The sequence below is a fragment of the Rutilus rutilus genome (assembly GCF_951802725.1).
Source record: "Rutilus rutilus genome assembly, chromosome: 4".
Lineage (NCBI taxonomy): Eukaryota > Metazoa > Chordata > Actinopteri > Cypriniformes > Leuciscidae > Rutilus > Rutilus rutilus.
Genome location: NC_140212.1, coordinates 42,866,113 through 42,889,342, shown reverse-complemented (window position 1 = coordinate 42,889,342; position 23,230 = coordinate 42,866,113). Strand labels below are relative to the sequence as shown.

The 23,230-nt window shown below is 38.7% G+C and overlaps 1 protein-coding gene across 2 annotated transcripts in view; it reads left to right on the top strand.

The window, feature by feature from the left end:
* Nucleotides 1-12,213: 12,213 nt before the first annotated feature.
* Nucleotides 12,214-23,230, top strand: part of LOC311289267 (myosin heavy chain, fast skeletal muscle-like) — a 50,990-nt gene continuing 39,973 nt past the window's right edge. For both annotated transcript variants that reach the window (XM_084407103.1, XM_084407105.1), the window contains exon 1: nt 12,214-12,340. The gene's annotated coding sequence lies outside the window, so the exon portion shown is untranslated. The remainder of the gene's footprint in view (nt 12,341-23,230) is intronic.

The window sequence follows — 23,230 nt, the reverse complement described above, 5'->3', positions numbered from 1 at the left end:
AGTCATCAGTGCCTGAACCCTGGGATGTATGGTGGGGGTAGGGGTGTCAGCTCTGTGAGCTGTTATTTGTAGTGTGGAGGTGCTAGGCAGTGGTGTGAGGGTAGCCGATCTTTCGTCTGCCAGTAAGGATGTTGCAGGTCTCTGTATGGCAGGAAGGGGACTGAAAGGTGTAGTGAGTTCAGACAACTCTGGCTCCACTTCCTCCTCAGCCACAGTCATGTCCAGAGGTTCCAGCTCACTCTGAAAAGTGTGTCTGGAACTACAATTAAATTAATCAATATATGATATCAATATATATGCCACCAATACATAAGTATTGCTGTACATTACACAGAAGTAATATTATACTCATGCTCAGTGAAACAATATGTTGTACTAATTGTCTATAAAGCTCAGTGAAACAATATTTTGTACTAATTGTCTATAAAAGAAAATAAGAAACTAAATAGCAAGGTAAAACATGAGGTCAACAGCAATGTCATACTAACTTTCTAGGCTGCATCAGAGACTATTTATTATGAGACATGCCACTTCCTCAATCCTCAATACAACTATATAAGGAAAACCCGTAACGGCAAAGATGGCGGTTGTGTGCACATGTCCCGCCCCTCCCGCTGGTAAGCCAATCATCTGCTTTTAAAAGTCAAGCCAGGAAACATTTAAGCCTATCGTCTGGTTCCACTGGCGCATGCGCACAGTTGAGGTTTTGCGACAGCGGAGAGAGAGAGAGCGCCCCGGTCGCGCGCGCGCTCTCTCTCTCTCTCTCTCTCTCTCTCTCTCTCAGAGCCAGGCAAAAGTGTAAACAAGACTTAACCGTCTCCAAATAAAGCGCTGTCTTGCTCTCTCTCCCGCACGCGTATTAATCAAAATAAAACAACATTATGGTAAAAGGTCGGAAGACCGAAGTTTCATGTGAAGCATTCTGAGATTTTTTTTTCCTGAATTACCGCTGGGTGTGATTTGTGTTAAAATACGTTGCCTTATCTTCTCTGAAATGCATTCCGCACATTCAGCTGACATAAAATTACTCTCTAAATAAACGAAAAAACCTATCCAGTGATGTAATGTTTTCTGTGTTGACACTAACCTTGTGGGATGTCCATGTCCTAACTGATGGGATAATCACACAACCGTATGACACGTCCAATTCGCGAACTAATGACTCTTTTGAACCGATTCATGTAAATGAATAGTTAAAACAACTTATCTATACAATACATTGTTATTACTGATAAAGTGCAAACCTGCTTATATTTAAATAATGGAGAACAATATTGACATTGATTATTGCACAACACCGGCATTCTGGATAGAGACGTAAATGAAGTTGGTGTCGTAAACTCTTGCGCATGCGTAGTAAAGTATAACCTGTGGGGAAAAAGGCATTTTAAACCTTATTTTGGGGCAAAGTCATCAAACTTTTTCAGCGATTTTTATCATATTTTACTGCTGTTTCTATACATGCAGTTTTTATGTCCCGGTGACCAGTTAAAGTGCAGTTCTGACTCTCTGCCCATTCATTTAGATAGGAGCCTAGTCTTGTTAGTCCGAAATAGCTGCCCGGAGGCGTTGCCAAGATGGCGGCCGAGTGGCACGACTTGCCTAAAAGGACTTTGGCTGCATGTACGGCAACAGAAATGACATTACTCTGTCGTACTTACATTCCCTGACTGTGCCACCTGCAGAACCACTGGGCAAATAATTATTTTTTTGCTTCTTGTTTCTGACAAAAGCATCTCTCAACAACTTCCATCTTCGCTTGCATTCACTCACTGTAAAATAAATTATAAATATATATATACATATGTGAATTTATCCATATATATGTTATATAGAAGAAAAAAAACATATGTTATATTTATTTATGTTTTCAACAGATTTCTGGGAACTGGAGAGAGCTTCACCAGCCTGGCCTTCCAGTACCGTCTAGGGATAAGCACCGTTGCTGAGTCTGTCCACATGACCTGTAGAGCAATTGAGCAGCAGACATTTTCACCTGGTTATACCCAATGTGTAGATCTGTAGTGGTATTCATGCAAATTAGCACATACTTAATTAGATTATGCTCTGTTTGTCCATGTTAACAAACAATAAAAAAAAAAAAACTTTTAATACATTTTTGTTTGTCTTGATGCAAGTAATCAAGTCAGTAATTTTCATGGTGATATCTAAAGGTTACATTTTTTACCCTTTACCCAGAAAAATAATGAACAGGCGTATGAATAGGCTATATTTGGGTCTTTTTCGAAACTTTCCCCTAATGGGATTCTTCTGGGCTTTTTTTTTTCCTTACTCAGGACATATTGAGGATACAAAATCAGTTGAGTTTGCTTCTGTTGCAATTTGCTCTAGGTTGACCCCCATTTTAGCTTAAAATGACTGGACTATACAGACTGTCACGGGCAAGGATGGTGGTGGAATGTGGCTTTGGTATTCTGTCATCCAGGTGGAGAGTACTCCATACAAGGATAAATGTGAAGCCAGAGAATGCCGACTCTATAGTCACTGCAGCCTGAATCCTTCACAACTATCTCACAAACCCATCGGAAAATCAGAGGTGGGTGGATGAGGCAGAAGAAAAAGGGGAAGTACTAAAGCCCTACATTTCAACCCGAGCCTGACGGGCCCCCGACTTATTTACGCCCCTAGGGCTGGGCTTTGGGCCAATTTTCACGTCATAGTTCACTGGGGTGGAACATAGGGGTAGGCTGTGTAATGGAAGAAAAAAACGGGCTCCAGTCAGACTCAGGCTGAGAATCCTGATGAGCTGTCGGACACGGGTCGGGTTAGGGCCTGAGCGTCTCTGGCCAGGGCCGGGCTAGGGCCTAGATTTGAGGCCCGTGCATGGCTTTAAAAAGTACTACCACCTGTTAGGGGTGGGAATCTCTAGGCACCTCACGATTCGATTACGATTCAGAGGGCTGCGATGCGATGCTAAAACGATTATCGATGCATATTTTTTTTGTGTGACTACTTGGTACTTTTAAAGCAAAGTATTTATAATGACCCATAAAGAATTTACTTCCAATATGTTTTATTAATAAAATAAATGGAAGTGATTTGGCAAGTCAACTGTAAGGTTACATTTGCCACCATATGTCCCAACATTGCAAAAAACCAACAGGAAAAGAAATGTGTGCCTGTTCTAGCAGCATACTTGTAGTCAATGAATACAAACTTCAGCATCCTCCTGTTATGTGCAATGAGCAATATAATCCTTCAGACAAAAAATAAATAAACATTTTGCTGGAGCAAAATCACAAACAGCTTTCATACTAAAATGCTTGTGGACTTACGCATATTCTGAATAATTAGTAACATACAAAGCTGCTCTTATACACAAATAAATAATAAAGAGTCTAAGACTTATTACTTGAAATTATTGATGTATACCAAAATCAAAAACAGCTTATCAAAACAAGTAAATGAACATCTGCAGAGAGCACAGTCACTGGAAGAAAATGACCTGAAAATAGAAAACATTCTGGGTCAAGGTTATGATGGGGCTGCAAACATGAGTGGGCACTATAAGGGACTGCAGTCCAGAATCCTAAAGCCAAATCCAAAGGTTTTTTATGTGCACTGTCAGGCACACTGCCTTAATCTGGTATTGGTGTAGAAAGTGTGAAGTCAAACATCTGTTCTGTCAACTTTTTTAATCTAGCTGAAAAACGTTACACTTTTATGGCCAACTCATCAAAACAGCACTCTGCATTTATTGAAATGCAGAAGAGTAAGCACCCCGATCAGCGTCCACTGGAGCTGAAGAAACTGTCAGATACTCGGTGGGCCTGTAGAGAGAGTGCACTTAACCCTCTGGGGTCTGAGGTGTTTTCTGGCCCTGGAGGTGTTCTGACATTTGTGCTTATTTCTGTTACTTGTGACATTTTCATGGCTAAAGTCTGATACACTGTATTCAGCACAAACTCTGCTACAATAATATATCAGCAGCATGTATGTAAAAGTTTGTAGTTTTGAGATAATGACATTTATGCCTGGTTTGTGAAAAAAACTAAAAAAAATTCTCACTGAAATAAGTTCATGAAACCCATACTGATTATTTCTTCACACAACTTTTGAAAATTGTATCACGTAGCCTAGAATATTTGCTCTAAAACTATGTGAAAATCATCCTGACTGCTCATTCAGAGAAGACAATATATTGATTTAAAATTTGTAAGACATGTTTTGTGTGAAAAAGCTTTATGCGGGAGACACGTTTCGTGACAGTTTCAAAGTAAAATGTCCAGCGAATGGCGCTAAAAGCGTGTTTTTAGAATCCCTCACAATATCACAAATCTGCAAAACAGGGCTTCATTAGTTGCACAAGATTTGCTTGAGCTAGAACACATGAAATATCTGAACTGGTTAGGTTTATTGAGTGTCATATTTGACTGCATGTTAGAAATATGGCTAAGTCAAAAGAATGGTCCAAAAAGGTAAGAGAAGATATCATCGCCCTTTACAAACAAGGAACAGGATACAAAAAGATATAAAAGGCGCTAAATATTTCTAGAGACACCATAGGAAGCATATTTTGTTGCATAGGTGGTCCTGGAAGATTCTACAGTGGCCATCAGTAACCTGACTTGAACCCCATAGAAAATCTCTGGTGGGATTCGAAGAAGGCGTTTGCAGCACGCAAACCCAAGACTATTACTGAACTGGAGGCTATTGCTCATGAGGAATGGGCTCAGATTCCTCAGAAACGCTGCCAGAAGCTGGTGCCTGGTTATACATCATGTTTGCAGCAGGTCATAAAAGCAAAAAGGTGTTCTACTAAGTACTAAAGGTGCTTGTCATGAAGGGGTTGAATAAATTTGAGACTGCATAAGTCATTAAAATGTACATTTTCAGATGAATTTGGGGAAACCACTTTGTAACATTTGTTGTGTTAAGCTATTTGATTTGATACACTGATTGTGCACCACACTTTATTGATGTTCTTGCTGTAACAATTGTGTTGAAGTGAAACATATGGTTACATTTAATTACAGTTCATGTGAAATAGTAATCGATTTGTGTGTTTAACAGTAACTTGCAATTGTGCCATTTACCATATTAGAATCCACTGGCCTTTAGAGGAGGGTTACTTTATAATATAATAATACTATTTATTTATTTCTCTCTCTCTCTCTCTTATACACACATGTGTGATCCCAATATAGGCCTAGTTTTTGGGAAAATAAAAAACTGAGTGACAACTAGCCTAATAATTAGCCTATGTAGCTCAACTTCTGCAATCATGTTACAGTGCATAATTAACACCAAATTAGATTTTTTTTTTTCTGCTAAACTTACCTGACATGTTGACCAGTTGCAGATTTAATTGTAGAGCTCCGTATCTGGAATTCTTACAAGCTCTCCAATTCAATTGTTGCTTGTAGGATCTGATTTAGAGAGCTCTAATTTAATTCCTACGAGTAAAAACGCAATTGTAAAGCTCTCTAATTCAATTATTATTAAGGCCATGTGTCCAAAGCGCTTAGCACTCAGTGTGAAATAGACGCTCAGCACCTCGTCAAGCTGCTGCAGTTTTAAAAATGTGGCGCTCCCATTAAATTTTTTTTTTTTTTTTTTTACGCTTTGGTAGACACATTGTTACGGTATGGAGACACAGGAGAGGAAGAATTGATAATGAACAGTGATTTATACAAATACAAAGGTGCAGGGATGAGGTGAGCAGAGTAGTGGAGTCCAAAGGGTGATCTTGTTTGAACAAACAAGGTTGGACAATGAACTCTGGTGAGGAGTGTGGCTTTGTAGTGGCAGTGATGAGGGTGATGATGACGTGCAGATGTGTGTGATTGGAAATGACGTGCAGCTGGGAACCAAGGAGAGTGGGGAGGGTTATATTCTTATTATAGGATTTAAAGTATTACAATTCACTGTAGTAATGTTTCCAATGCGACAAACAACCTCCTGGCATTTGGATCGAGAAGCTCCCATTACGACCCTTGGCAGAAGACTACTCCTTGGCTTTCGCCATCCAGTTACACTACTTGACCACACGAGGGAGCACGCTAAGATTTCAAAATTAAAAATGGTTATATTTGATACTCTTTTACAGTTCCAGCCAAAAGTTCTGATACACTGCATGTTCCTAATAATCTGACCCTTTGATGTAAAGGTGTATACCTGAGTGCTTGAAATTTAGACTATTTAGATATCACAAATTTAGATATTACAAATATAAAATTAATTTAAGTAATATTTAAATAGTTAATTTGGACAAGAGTGAAGAAAAAGCACTCATAACAGACCCATTACTTTAAAGAATCTAGTTTATTATTATACTAAAGTGTGGTCTAAATGTATCATTCAACAGGATGACTGGTTTTTGTTTCCCCTTGGAGTCTACCATTAACATTTCTTTAACATTTTCATGTTAAAGTGAAAAAATAAAAATTGCATTCAAAATATAGAATAATAGTCTAAAATATAGACTGACATGTGTTAGGAATTCATTCACCCTTGTTATAAAAAAAAATCAAATGACCCATGAGTCCTAATCAGTAATTCATTTACACTGCAGGATAGATATAGAAACTATGAAAAGAAGAGTGATCTTTAAAGTCCTCCACTAGAGAGGTTTATTCTTAAGCAATTCAGCAACATATGTTTCTGATTAATTCAATACACAAAAAAGAAGCTACCATTAAATTAAACTATACGTTACCTTTAGGTTGGTTATCAAGAAAGTGAATTTATAAAGGACTCAGACCTAATTTGTCATAACATGTGTTGCTATTAATAATTTATTTGAAATAAATGATTTAATATACAAATATACAAAGCTCAGGACCGCAGTTAACTAAATTATGCCTGGGAATTAGTTGGTGCTGATCTAAGCTTGCAGCTGTTTGTTCGAACTCCATATGGTCCATGTTAGCAGTTGGCATGGTCAGAAATAAATGTAGCTTTGACAGCAGAAACCAGATAGAGGAATGTGGGTGTCCGGTTCAGACGCTTTTCACGAGTCAGGACAGGATCATATGATTGGGGTCACTGTACCCAAGTGTCATAACTCAGGACCTTGTATGGAACACGACCAATAAAAGAAAACTGTTGATGTCTTGTTGACTGTCTTGATAAAAAGGCATTAAACATTTTTTGTAGATAATTTAAAATGTTAACTTTGTTTAAAAAAGTTAGAAATGATAACAAAGCAAAATAATGTATACGTATCAACTCTAAATGAGGGCGGTTCAGTGAGTTTTTACATTTCACGTGTTAAAACATTTAATGCACTTTTCTTTAATTTGCAAAAAAATAAATACATTTGTACCTCAAAACACAATATGTGACCCTGGATCACAAAACCAGTCACAAGTCGCTCGGGTATATTTGTGGCAATAGCCAACAATACATTGTATGGGTCAAAATTATAGATTGTCAATAATCATTAGGATATTAAGGCCCCGTTTACACGATGGGAAAACACAGATATTTGTGCGTTTTGGCCTGTCATTTACACGAAAACGCCGTTTTTATCCCAGAAAACGATTATTTCTAAAAACTCCGGCCAAAGTGGAGATTTCTGAAAACGCCGGTTATGTGTTGCCGTGTCAACTGGGAGAAACGGGGTTTTAGGTTCTCAAACGTCACATTATGCGCCAGAAAATGCTTACGTCATGTGAGCGCCCTATGTTTAGAGTTTGTTTGGCTACTATTTGATCATGGATGCTGTTAAGGTGGTACTCATTTTTACTTTTGTGCAAACGTATTTGGCCTGTTTGCATTTGCTTCGCTGTCTGTCCACACAAACGAATCTCGCGCCATGTCTGTTGTTTTGAAAGGAACTGGAAGTCGCTCGTGCTATTCGTTGTTGTCGATTTTGAGGATTCTGATTGGCTTGCATGGCTTTATCCTTCTCCCTACACTGCCGCCCATAGGTTTGGCATAGTTATGATGTTGCTCAACGGCGTATTCATGCGGGTTGATGTAAACGACAACTTTTTTGAAAACGATGTTGTGTGCACGATGTTATTTTTGAAAACGGAGGGGGAGAAATATTCGTTTCTCTAAATACCCGGCTATGTGTAAATGTGGCCTTAGTAAAGATCATGTTCCATGAAGATATTTTAGAAATTTCCTACTGTAAATATATACAACATTTATTTTTATGAGTGAATGCAGCACAATCATGAACATAAATGGACACCTTTAAAGGAGATTTTCTCAATGTTTAGATTTTTTTGCACCCTCAGATTCCAGATTTTCAAATAGTTGTATCTCGGCCAAATATTGTCATATCATAGCAAACCACACATCAATGTAAAGCGTATTTATTCAGCTTTCAGATGATGTATAAATCTTAATTTAAAAAAATTGACCCATGTGACTGGTTTTGTGGTCCAGGGTCACATATATGCTGTGTGTAAATCATGTGTGTAAATCATGTAAATCATATCCCCTGAAGGTATTTAGGGTTGTGAGTGATGAGAAGCTTGATAGTTGTTGGCTGTTTGTGGCTGTAGAGAAGTATTGATGAGCTGCTGAACTCTATTTACACAATGAGAGCTATTCCAAAACAGTTAAAAACACAGCAGGTGTGAAGTTGTCAACCTCTCATCTTAATGTTAAAGAGTCTATGGAGCCAAGCTGCCTGACTGCATACTTCTCTAATACGTTTTGCCACGTTACTTACAGTACTTTCATACAGTTCATTACAGTAGACTGTGAACACACTCTGAGGGCATTGAAATTCAGGCCTGAATGTACTTTACATACACATCTATGTGCTGGTCATTCAAAATACTGCCCCTTACAAACATCTTGCCACTACCATACCTTGAAAATGTCGTATATACAGTGCCCGACCAAGAAAAATCGCTGGTGTCCTGGAGGAGACTTTGCAGAGTGCTTGACTCTTGCGCTGTCAATACAAGATCTTGACCAAAAAAACGTATGCACCTCTTAATGGAAATAAATGTTATTTCCATCAAGAGGAGCATCAATACTCCAGCACATCCCAGAGACTTTCAATGAATTTAGGTCTTGACTCAGAGATGCCAATTCATGCTCCCTTCCAACCATTTTGTTACAATTTGAGCTTGATGAAGCTTGGCATTGTCATCCTGGAATACGGCCATGATGCGTCTTCCTATATGGTTGTTTGAGAAATGAAAAGCTACACACTCCATCAATTAGGGTTAGAAGAACTGTCGCCAAACATGTAACATGCTAGAAACATTAAAAATCACTGCAATAATGATTCAACTCTAGACCCTTAAGCAGTTGCCTATTTAAATCCAAACAGCGACTTTTTTTTTTTTTTTTGGCCCGGCAGTGTATTTTTTCACTTTTTTGTCTCAGATATATTTTACGTTTTTTTTTTTTTTTTTTTTTTTTTTCAGGCAGGGTTGTAACCATCACTGACATTGACAACATTCAGAATAGAAGTTGATTTTTAAACGGATGTTTGTCTTATATATTTTTTTTTTGTGGATAATTTACCATAATTGAACAAGGATTGACCCCACCCTCTGAATTTTTTTGAGCCACTTGCATCACACAGGCACATATTACATGTCATTTAAGAGAAATGGCCTAGGGAGCAAGTATATATATATATGTATGTATATATATAGTACATGTTTCTGTAGACTGTTTGGCTCGTACAAGACTGAGCTGCAGGGCACAACAGGGCAGTCGTCACGGTTGGCATTTGGCAACATTTGCAGGAACGGGCAAATAGGATGCAAAGCAAGTTTTGAAACATTAAGGAAATGGCTTTGAATGCGGTAAAGACCTTAATATATATATTATTATTATTATTATTATTTTTATTGTACTAATTGGAAGTCAATTTTGAATATTTATCTAACTCTACTTACTGGGGTGGACTTCCATTAATATGTCTTGTCTCAGTCCTTACTGGTTGTATATAGGGCCTACATTATGTAGGAATTATTATAGGATTTAAAGTATTACAATTCACTGTAGTAATGTTTCCAATGAGACAAACAACCTCCTGATATTTGGATCGAGAATGTTGCTATTTAAGCTCCCATTACGCCTCTTGGCAGAAGAGTACTCTGTATTCCTATTAGAAATGGTTGCTAGCGAGTAACATTCGTCATCCAGTTACACTACTTGACCACACGAGGGAGCATGCTAAGATTTCTAAATAAAGAAAGGTTATATTTGATTCTCTTTTACAGTTCCAGCCAAAAGTTCTGATACACTGCATGTTCTTAATAATCTGACCCTTTGATGTAAAGATGTATACCTGAGTGCTTGAAATTTAGACTTATTACAAATATAAACTTAATTTAAGAAATACTGAGTGAAGAAAAAGCACTCATAACAGACCCATTACTTTAAAGAATCTAGTTTTGTGATTTTAATACACTGCATAATAGCCATACTTAATTTTTTTTTTCTATTATTCTAAAATGTGGTCTAAATGTATCAGTCAACAGGATGACTGGTTTTTGTTTCCCCTTGGAGTCTACCATTAACATTTCTTTAACATTTTCATGTTAAAGTGAAAAAATAAAATTTGCATTCAAAATATAGAATAATAGTCTAAAATATAGACTGACATTTGTTAGGAATCCATTCACCCTTCTTACATAAAAAAATCAAATGACCCATGAGTCCTAATCAGTAATTCATTTACACTGCAGGATAGATATAGAAACTATGAAAAGAAGAGTGATCTTTAAAGTCCTCCACTAGAGAGGTTTACTCTTAAGCAATTCAGCAACATATGATTCTGATTAATTCAATACACAAAAAAGAAGCTACTATTAAATTAAACTATACGTTACCTTTAGGTTGGTTATCAAGAAAGTGAATTTATAAAGGACTCAGACCTAATTTGTCATAACATGTGTTGGTATTAATAATTTATTTGAAATAAATGATTTAATTTACAAATATACAAAGCTCAGGACTGCAGTTAACTAAATTATGCCTGGGAATTAGTTGGTGCTGATCTAAGCTTGCAGCTGTTTGTTCGAACTCCATATGGTCCATGTTAGCAGTTGGCATGGTCAGAAATAAATGTAGCTTTGACAGCAGAAACCAGATAGAGGAATGTGGGTGTCCGGTTCAGACGCTTTTCACGAGTCAGGACAGGATCATATGATTGGGGTCACTGTACCCAAGTGTCATAACTCAGGACCTTGTATGGAACACGACCAATAAAAGAAAACTGTTGATGTCTTGTTGACTGTCTTGATAAAAAGGTATTAAACATCTTTCCTTCAAACATAATAAACAAAATATTCAAACATTTAAGCCTTAAAGAAAATGTAGATGGCAAAGATTGTTCTTTCTACCGCAACCTTATGCAGCTGAATTATTTAGTTTGAGGATCATTTAAAATGTTAACGTTGATTTAAAAAGTTAGAAATGATAACAAAGCAAAATAATTTATATTTATCAACTCTAAATGAGGGCGGTTCATAGAGTTTTTACATTTCACGTGTTAAAACATTTAATGCACTTTTCTTTAATTTGCGCAAAATGTGTAAATCATGTTCTGCTTTATCTGTTTATTTCTGAGCTAAACACTATATCCCCTGAAGGTATTTAGGGTTGTGAGTGATGAGAAGCTTGATAGTTGTTGGCTGTTTGTGGCTTTAGAGAAGTCTTGAAGAGCTTCTGAACTCAGACTATTTACACAATGAGAGCTATTCAAAAACAATTAAAAACACAGCAGGTGTGAAGTTGTCAACCTCTCATCTTAATGTGTTTTAAATTTTGGTCTATGAAGCCAAGCTGCCTGACTGCATACTTCTCTAATAAGTTTTGGCATGTTACTGACAGTACTTTCATACAGTTCATTCACTCTGAGGGCATTGCAATTTAGGCCTGGATGTACTTTACATACACATCTATGTGCTGGTCATTCCCACTACACAGTCCCTTACAAACATCTTGCCACTACCATACCTTGAAAATGTCTCACATATTTCTCCACTTTTTGTCTCAGATGAAGAAAAAAGTGACTACATTTTAATTTAGTACATTACTGACATTGACAACAATCAAAATATCATTTAATTTTTAAACCTATGGTTTCCCTTTTTTTTTTTTTATAGGATTATTTACCATAATTGAACAAGGATTGACCCCACCTTCTGAATTCCTTTTGAGGCACTTACATCACACAGGCACATATTACACGTCCTTTAAGAGAAATGGCCAAGACAGCAAGTATATATATATAAGTACATGTTTCTGTAGACTGTTTGGCTCGTACAAGACTGAGCTGCAGGGCTCAACAGGGCAGTCGTCACCGTTGGCATTTGGCAACATTTTGCAGGAACGTGCAAACAGGATGCCAAGCAAGTTTTGAAACATTAAGGAAATGGCTTTGAATGCGGTAAAGACCTTAACACATAGCAGATTTAATTTCTTCAATAACATCTGACTTTTGCATGGAATGACAAATGTAATTTATTACTCAAAGCCAATTAGTATTGAATGCATGATGGTAAAAAATATTTATTTTTTTAACTTTACTTAACTTTACTAATATATATATATATTCTTATTTTTCAATTTCTTTATAGAAACATAACATTGAATACAAACATCATTATTGACCAGGAAAAAATATAGTTTTTTTTTTTAAAATGTTTTTTATTTATAAAATGTGTTAGCAATATTTTAAGCAAGTAAGTTAATTGTGGAAACACATTTAGTAAAAGATCAAAAATGGAAAAAGTAACATACTACTAGAATTTCGGTGGGGAAAATGTCAGTGGTGAATGCCCTTGCGAACGGATTAAAAAATCCAACTTGCAAATTGTTAACTCAGTTTAAAATTTTAAGTTGAGTGGGCAAATTTTTGAGTGCAATGTTGAGTTTACTTATAAAAACTATTTAACTGCAAGTGTACTAATATTCTTTCCAATGAACACAAACAATTAAGTTGAGAAAACGTATTATTTTGATTTTATAGTTTAACTTCCCGTCATCGCGCATGCGCAGTCTGTCTCGCTGTACGTTACTCGGGGTTTCCTCCTTCAACTACGCTATGGAAGGGACTTGATTTCATCTGATTGCGGTAAGTTTTCTTTAAGCTTTATGAATGAAAATAGGCTATAAATTGCACACATATGTTGATAAAATAAAGTATTATGATACAAGATATATTTCGTGGTGACGATAAGTTTCTTGTTAGAGATTATCCGCGTAGAAATATTGCTACTTATCGTTATTGTTACCTAGACTAGAGTGAGGAAACGTGCTTGAATGAGAAAAGAAGGACAAGAACTTGCATGGTGTTCAAAAGATGTTAAAAATGTTATGCTCAGTAAGTCGTGAATAAAGACTAAAATGTCTTTCGTGGCTTATTGCGATTTAATAGTGAAATACACATACAAGTATGTCAACAACAAACAAACAAACAAAAAACACAGTGTGTATAGTATTCAAGTAAACACAGTCGGCAATGTCTTAAGTGAACGTAACCAATTTGGTGAAACCCAGATGTTTCAGTTTAAGATCCGTGCATGAGCTCTTAAAGTGACCGCAGTCTGTTCAATTAAATGTAATTTCAAGTTTATTTGTCATGTATACAAACGTCAGTTACAATTTGTTCATGCTTAGGTTGAGGCTCAGGCATTCTACAGTAGTGCAATATGATTAAATACAATACAATTTAGAGGAAAAAATTATAATACATAGGCCTATTTATGCAAAACTAATGTGTTATGTTAAAAATATGTATGTAAGCTTTGTATATTAAATAATAGATGGGGTAGTATGTGTGCAGTATGTTTTAAAGTGAATATTGGATAAGAATATTGTGTATCCTTAAACAAATATTAGGCTAAATCCTTAATGTTAATCAGTTAACAAAAGACAAAAGTGCTCACTGCTCTTACAATAACTTTTGTATCTTTAAGAAAAAATATTTATCAATAGAAAAAAACCCCCAGAAAATTAGGCTATTCACTTCAGAAAACCTTTAAGATTTTAAAATTGGGTCACACAAGCTGAACTTTGCAGACTCATATAAATATCTAGGTTTCTATATTGATGAACATACGAATTTCAGAAAAGGTGTTAAGGTTCTTGCTGATTCAGCACGTCGAGCTTTGGGAGGAATTATTGGTAAAAGCAAGAATCTGAAAGACATTCAAACTTATTCTAAACTGTTTCAAGCTTGTGTGTGCCCTATACTTGATTATATTGTGGGGGTTAGAGGACTTAGAAACATATCTAATTGTGAATTAGTGCAAAATAGTGCCATAAGATATTTTCTGGGTGTACACAAATATGCTCCAACATTGGCGATAGTGGGAGACATGGGATGGGAATCATGTGAGGTTCGTTGTAAGATATGTATGGCCCAGTTATGGAATCGGTTTTTAGATATGGACGCAAATAGGTTGACTAGGAAAATATCTCTTTGGTATATAAACATATTCTTGGTCCCTGGTCTAAAGATATATGCAAACTGTTTTGTAAATATGGGTTTGGTGAGTTGTTTTCTAATAATGAAAAGCTGAATATTGGTTTGTTTAAAGAATCTGTGTTTGTTAAAGACAAAGAGCAGTGGGCCGACGATATATGGGCTAAGCCAAAATGTCGTATTTTTGTGATGATAAAACCGGAATATGGCACAGAGAATTAGGTTGTATATAATTTGTCAAAAAGGCAAAGATCTCTGTGTGCTCAACTGAGATCAGGGCCCGTATGTATAAAACTTCTAAGAAATGCTCTTAAGAATAGTCTTAAGCTTTGACTTAAGTGTCAGAAAATACTTAGTAAAGAGTAGGACTTTTCTAAGAGTAGGAGACTTTTATAAAGCAGCTAAAAGCAACTTTCAGTAAAGTATACGACTGATTCTTAAGTGCTGACTGAAGTGGGACTTAAGTGTTGTGAACTAAGGACTACAGTGATGTCAACCCAAAATGGCCGCCCTCAACCACTGAATCAGCCAATAGTGAGCCTGCAAGGATGAGGTCACTGCAGCATGACACCAATCATTTAATTTTATTATAATAAAATCGTTTAATTAAGACACTTTAATATTTACATTTATTTAAAAAAATGCTTTGCATTGTGCAAAATTTTCGCAAATTAGTATTTATGCTGTGGAATCCTTTTCTATTGATGTGTGTCTCCTCATTTACAATTATGCAAACATGTGTTCCATCAATGGATCCAACAACTCAGGAAAGCCCGAAATACTCATTAAAGTGGCTTTATTTTGCTGCGAGATTTGCAAAGTCAATGAACTGCCATACAGTAGTGGCCAAAAGTGAGGCAAAGGAAAATTGTCAGATTCACCCTTTATTCAAATAGGGTTAAAAATGTGTTAAAGATTTTGTACGCGTATTGTGTAGTTGTGCTTAGAGTCAATTGTTTATTTGTGATAACACAATGAAACATGTCAAATTGTACAGACATAATTTTTAGCCAGGCTGTCAAACAAATGAACAAGAGAGGACAATTAAATATTAATAACTGACTATGTTGCAGACAATGTATGATTTTTTTTTTCTCCTGTGAGCTCTTTAGTGTTTTTTTTTTTTTTTTTTTTTTTACCTGTAGCTGTAGTTTGCCCTTTTTTCAGCCATATTATTGATCTGCCTGCATTGACACCATTGTCTCTGAACTGAACTGAGCTGAATGATGACATCACTGTTTTCTCCAGAGCTACTGTATAATGAACTAAATAGATAACTAATGACTAATGATCTTTTACAATGGAAATGAATCATCATCGAACTTACTTAAGCTGTACAATGGCACTATGTTCTTCTAGAGCTGCTGTACAGCCCAAACTAACTTTGTTGCATTATTTTCCTGTTATCACTTTAAAGCTGCTTTGAAACAATCTGTATTGTAAAAAGCGACTTGAAATAATTTAGTCAGATAAATATCTTCACTAAGTTTATTTTTATATTTATATATTTCAAATATTGTAAAATATGAGGGAAGAACAAAACACCATTTTCCTCATATTTTGATGGTTTAAGCAAACTTGTAGGGTCATTAAAAAATTAAAAATAAAAACTCCGCACATCACTTTTAGCCACTACTGTATTTGATGTGGTCAGTGCCACAATAGTGCTATTGAGGCCCTACTTACAGTGGACTGATGAGCTCAAGTCATCACTGGTGTACTGCTGCTTTTTTCCAGTCAGCAACAATGTAATTATTACTACTTTCCTTTAATTTCATTGCTATAAAATTTCTTAAAAGTCAGTTCGAAAAAGGATCCCTTTATGATCAAACTTTTATTGTTTGATCAACTCCGTCATCATTTACTGTAACTCCAATACATCATATTTTCATTGAAAAGTGCGTGGCCTCCTCCTCTCTGTGGCCATCTTGTTACACCTAACTAGGTTAGGAGACCTCTTCAGCTCTCTTAAGTAATTTAGGAGCTGAGACCTAGTCTTGACACTTAGGAACCTTTATGAATCACACTTATTTTTAAGTCTAGGAATAAAAGTAAAGTGACGTCATTCTTAGAATTTTGAGAGACTTAAGACTAAAATTTTACTCTGAGTGGCTTTATACATACGGCCCCTGGTGTTTTACCTTAGACTGTTGAAACAGGACGATATGTTAATTTAAAAGAGGAAAAACGGATCTGTCCCATGTGTTGTTTGAATGATATAGAAAATTAGTTCCATTTTGTTTTCTATTGTCCATTTTATTGTGAACTGCTTGATTTTTTGTTTTGTAAGATAAAATCAGAGATTGATATTGGGTATTTTATGGTATTTTTACCATATACAATAAGCAGCTAGCTAACAACAACTTGCTTTGCACTTTTTTTTCTGTTTTCACCTCACACCAGTCTAAACTAAAAGATTGTTTTGGTAATTGTTCTACACACTGTCATATAAATAACCTGAAAATACAGTATTAAGGTTAAATCTTGCTAACCACTCGTACTAAAAGAACACTTACATTCTCATTTTAAGAGGTGTTAAATGTGGTTTAATTTGTTTACATTAGTTAATGTATTAGACTAACTAACATGAACCATGAGCAATATATTTGTTACTGTATTTATTAATCTTTGTTAATCTTAGTTGAACAAACAATTAACAGCTGTATTTTTATTATGTTACTTCACACAGTGCATTAGGCTAACTAATGTTAACAAATACAACTTTTGATTTAAATAATGTAGGCTACTAGTAAATGGTGAAATTAAGACTAATAAAGATTAATAAATGCTGTAGAAGTGCCGTTTATTAATAGTTAATGTAGTAGTTAACTAAAGTTTATTAAATGGAACCTTATTGTAAAGTGTTACCGATTTGTTATACACCGTTGGACAGTTGTTTTAACCATGGAATTGGTTCAAAGGAGTCATTAGTTTGAGAATCGGACGTGTCATTAGCGGACTTATACGCATTGTGTGATTATCCCGGCAGTTAGGACATCGCACAAGATTTGTGTCTTGTGTCAAGGATAGTTTTTTTATATATTTTTTATTGAAAGTGTTTTTCATGTCAGCTGAATGAGCAGAACGCTTTTCAGAAGAAGATAAGGCAACGTAAATTTTTTTTTTTTTTTTGCACGATTCACACCCAGCGGTAATTCAGGAAAAAAATATCAGAATGCTCTACATGAAACTTCGGTCTTACGATATTTTACCATTGTGTCAATTCTCAATTGAGTTTGGGAGGGAGAGAGAGCAAGACAGTTTGAAGACGGTGAGTGCGCGCGCGCTACCGGGGCACTCTCTCTGCTCGTTCTTTGGCTTTGGCGCCATAAAAGTTTCAATGCAGGAAAAACCTACCCTGGTAACCCAGAGTTCTCGCAAGAGCACAAGTTGAATTTGCTCAGCGAGTTAGGGTGCTTTCACACTTGGTTCGATTGTCTGTTCCGAACCCGAGTTCGATTGCTCCCCCCTCCCCCTGCCCCCGATGGACTGTGTTCACATTATATTATTTGCATCCGAACCGTGGTACGCTTGCATCATTAAGCTGCAGCTGGCGCGTACTCGTGTTGCTTGGTAACTGCTATGAAAAGGCGTCAAAATGGATAGAATTGCTCGCTTCACATTTCTTTTTCTTTTTTTTAACATTTGGTTTTGTTTTCAAAGAAAATATACAGAAACACACTTGCGTCTGTCTGCCGCAAAAGTATTAAAACCGTTCCAAAGACAGCGGGATGTCCGCCGAAGACAATTTTTGTGGAGGCAAGCAGAAATCATCTCTCTGCTTGCATGCGTCAATCCCTGTTTTCGTCAAGGTAAGCGTATAGACCCTTTTACAGTTGTTAAACACACACGCACGCAGGCACGCACCACATTATACGTCATCAATAGCGGTTCACTTCCGCGATTTGGTACGATTGCGTTCATATCAGCAGCGAATCGTACCCGAGTTCACATGAACCGTACCCCAGACCACCTTTTTAAGCGGACTCGAGTACGGTTCGCGGGTGCGCACCCGAGTTCGGAAAACAGCGTTCACATTATCCAAACGAACCGAACTATGACGTCATTCGAACCCGGGTGCGCACCAAAAGTGCTAGTGTGAAAGCACCCTTACTCTGGTGTTGAGTAATGATGCTCATTAAATATGCCCCTCGAACTGAGCTGCACCAATCACATCGGGTTATCTGATATAGGCGGGCCAGAGGCGAGCTAAACAGATGACGACAGCGCTGCGACGTCGAAGTCATTAGTAAACATTGCAAGATGGCTATGGATGAACACCAGTTGTTTGAAACAGCTTTGGCCGCTACAATGATGAAGTTAGACTTGGCTTTTTATCTAAAACAGGAACAGAAGACGGCGCTCGAATCGTTCCTTTGCAAGAAGGACGTTTTTGCTGTTTTGTCCGACCGGATACAGTAAGAGTCTAATCTACCAGTTAGCTCCGCTGGTAGCTAAGCGTATGGGGTTTATTGTTGTGATTGGTCATAGTGTTATCCAATTGCGTGCAGTGAGATTTTCAAATGCATGCTTGGTGCCACCTCTCGAGCTGGACGATTTTCATTAGTCGATGCCAAATCTTTTAGATTTAGGTCTGGATTTCCAGGCTAGGAAAAACCCTTATAAAATAGGCTTCCAGGGATGATCTCATTTTCATGGAGACAGACGCACGCGGTGTGCACGGTGAGGAGGAGCTGTGCGTGTGCGTGTGTGTGTGTGTGTGTGTGTGTGTGTGTGTGTGTGTGTGTGAGTGAGAGAGAGACGCGTGAGTGACAGAGAGACTGAGGGAGAGCAGGGAAAGGAAATGCAGCTGAATGAATACGCTGCGTGTTTTAAATAGTGTACTTTTTTTTTATAACAAAACGCAATATGTGGCAGCTGGTGTTGATTTTTGTATTTCCCCGAATGATTTGTAGATGTGACCGGAAGATGTTTGCTTAATACGTTTTTGGTGTCTTGTAATCCCATGTGGGATGGGCCAAATGTTTAGCATGACACAGAAATAAAATGTAACTAACTAACTGTTGTTTTGTTTAATATATATCTTTGTTCTGTTGTATTTGTCCTTTTTAGACTAAAGAACATTAGTACAGTGATAAGATCCTTGGAAGTGCTAAAACAGTGGCCTTTGTTTTTTAAAAGATCAGGTGAGTTTATCATTTTTAATTAGCTGAACTGAATTTACTTGGTCTACACTTAATTCTTACTGTTTTAACAATGTTTTTTTTTTTTTTCAGGGTGTCTGCTGAGTATTACAGGATCACGCAAACTAATCCGAAGAGAACCTTTCTCTTCGTTAGATGAATACACATCTAGTTGTACAGAGCAAGTGGTGGAGCATATGGAGATGAGATGAAGATCCTCCTAGACCAACTTGATCATAAGGTAATTATTTTGCACGTGATCATATTTCTCTGGTTAAAGGCTGAATGGTGCCATCTCTTTGTCAAGGTAATTTTCATGCTTCTCTTTGGATAATAACTTGTTCCATATTTGTTTTTCTGTCTTTCAGACACAGTGCTTGCTCAAAGAAAGGCTACAACTCTTAAAGGTCTGCCTTTAACATCCTTAAGACTTTCCTGGTAAGAAAATGTGTCATGAGCATATACACTCACACCTGTTCCCTTTCGAGTATACACAGTGGGGAAACTCAATTTTCTCAAAATACTAAAGCCTAAAATGTAAAACACATTTGCTGCTGCACAGCTAGCACAGTGAGTGTCTGCCTCACTCATTGGCTGTGCTGCGGCAACTGCACATCCAATGGTGAGGTGCCCCTGGCATGTGTGCCAATGAGCTAACAGCACACCAGCACACGTCAGAGACCGCCAAAATGGGCGTGGCTACGTCTATAATAGTGCCCGAAATCGCTATTTTATCAGATTTATCTCCTTCAGCGATACACTTCACGTCTCTGTCTCCTCTGAAAGCCTTCACCGTCAAAACAAGCCTTAAACAGCCTGAAAGAGCCATTCCACAGCAGTAAGCACCCTCACTCACCGGAAGCAGCTTCTCTCCTGTTGCCATTTCCTGTGGCCACCTTTTTCTGCTATTACTACTGTGTGCTCGCTGCTATGTTCGCATAGTCTAAAGAGCAAGCAAGCATTATTTCAATTGCCTCGCTCTACATGTGCCACGTGCGGATGCCATCTGCACCAAGCGACGGGCACACAAAGTGCATCTCATACCTGGGAGCTGCCCATGCTGAAGCTGCACTCTCTGCCAGTGGCTGCTCTGTCTGCGAGAGCATGCCTGTCTCTGTGCTGCGGACATGGCTAGCTCTCTCCAAAGATGGCGACGCCGCTTCTCCTGCTCTTCCTTTTCCCGCTGTACTTCTGACGAGGAAAAAGAAGTGCCGCAGCCAACTGCAGCCCGGATATAAGTGAGCCCATGCCAGCCATGTCCCCGCGTGCCTCGCTTTCTCCTGCTCAAACACCGTCACCGGTCCTGTTCTCCCAGGTGGACCAGCGCCCCCACATCCACATGGCGGGCCTTGTCTCACTCGGACGACGAACACGACGACAGCCTCTCCATCTCCATTACCAGGACTAACTCAGACACGGAGATGCTGCGAATCCTCACCGCGGCCGTCTTTGACTTCCTTGAAGTCAGCTGGACGGCTGGTTTTTGCCGATTCTTCCCTGAGGTACACGAAGAACTGAAGAGGCTGTGGCCACTCACCTCTGCCCACACACCGCTGCTAGTTGGTGAACTAGAGTGGTTCACCCGATAAAGCTGTGCCGGAAAACCTCAGTTCTCGCTGGACACACTTTCTCCGCCTCTGGCCAGGCTCCTTTGGCCCTGCAAACAATGGCGGTGTTGCAGGTCTACCAGGCCAAACTCCTCCAGTCGATGGATGAGGCTGGCCCAGACCCTGAGCTAAAAGCTACCCGCTGCCCCGGCGCCAGGGCCCCCGACACAGCATTGTTTTGGACCCTAGGCCTCCGAAGACTTCCTAGCAACGGGGGTAAAAAGAGAGGGCTCGAGTCTCGCGCTAGCCGGACCACCCTCGATGAAACTCAGGAAAAATCTCACAGCTTCCTATTCAGCTCAGGCAGCTGGAGAATTGTATATTGTAGAAAATGGGCCCGCTGCACTGTGCACGTCCCTACAAACAAATAAAGCACATAAAGAGTATGTTTCAAGCACACAATACACAGGTTCCCGGTCCGCCTTCACTAAGTGGCCCCTTCCCAGTTGTCACTCTGACTTTGCCCAAGGCAAAAGCCTTTACAGTCAGCCCAATACTAAGTATGAGCACAAATCACAATATAAGGGTATCAGGTCCCCCTGTGTTAGGCAGCCCGTCCCCGAATATGTGTCAAACCCTAGCCACACAAGCCCTAGCCTGGCAAGCTATCCCCGGTGTGTCGAGTTGGGTTATAAACATAATAAAGTGATGCTACTCGCTCCAATTCGATCGCAGACTCCCAAAATTTCAGGCGGTCGTCGAGACTTCGGTGAGAAGCAGCGTGTGTCACATGCTTCGCTCCGAAATACAAAATCTGTTAGCAAAAGGGGCGATAGAAGTCCCTTGAACCACATCCCCCCCCACCCGCGCTAAAACACTCAGGGTTTTACAGTCGCTATTTTCTAGTACCGAAAAAAGACGGCGGTATCAGTCTTAAGGCATTTGAACAAAGCCCTCAGGAGAGGGTCATTCAGAATGCTAACTACCAAACACATCTTTGCGCAAATTCGCCCTGGAGATTGGTTCTTTACTGTGGATCTGAAAGACGCATACTTTCACATCCAGATAGCCCCTCGTCACAGGCCATTCTTGAGATTCGCTTTCGAGGGGCAGGCTTATCAGTACACAGTTCTTCTGTTCGGCCTGTCCCTAGCCCCCCTTACATTTACGAAGTGCATGGACACGGCGCTTTCTCCCCTGAGGCTCTCGCTGACTGGCTGGTTCTGGAAAATTGAGAAACTCAAAAGAATCTGTTCACGCAGCCGAACGGGGCGATCTGGTATCCGCGCCCCGACTTATGGGCCCTACATGTGTGGGCCCGTCAATGGGTATCCAAGGACCGCAGTTTGAACCGCTCCAGTAGGTTGATGTCAAACCACTTTCATTAAAAACTGCTCTCCTGCTGGCACTTGCATCTATCAAGTGAGTGGGAGATCCCCGCCTGTTTGGAGTTTGGAATAAGTGATTCTAAAGTCACTCTCAAACCCAGGCATGGCTATGTACACATTCAACATTAAACACCGTTTAGAGCACAGGTTATTACATTATTATCTCTTCCCCCTTCCGCAGAGGATGGGGAGGCTAATCTGCTCTGCCCTGTTAGAGCATTGAAAATCTATTTGGAGCATTCTGCGCCCTATAGGCAATCAGAACAGCTCTTTGTCTGCTTCGGTGGCCGATCCAAGGAGTCTACAGTCACAAAGCAAAGACTGTCCAGATGGATAGTGGATGCCATATCTCTGGTGTACACCTCATTGGGTCAGGTTTGCCCTATAGGTACTAGAGCCCATTCGACTAGAGGCATGGCTTCGTCATGGGCTTGGTCCTCTGGGTTTCCTATTCAGGACATTTGTGCGGCGGCCGGTTGGTCTTCGCCCTGCACATTTGTGAGGTTTTATAACATGGAGGTCCCTTCCCTGCAAGTGAAGGTCCTTTCTGTATGATTTAGACCCGACAGTGTCTGGTCTTATCTACGTGTCATGTTACTGTTCATAAGCACATTATCCCTTATTATAAAACTATAGGAAAACTCTTAACGCGCTCCGGCTCATTCTCACAAAACAGTGCCTGGTGCATGAGAACTCGTATACACAGTACCTACTGAAAATTTTGATATATAAAACATCACAGTTTTGCTAAATTTATAATGTTTATGTTTA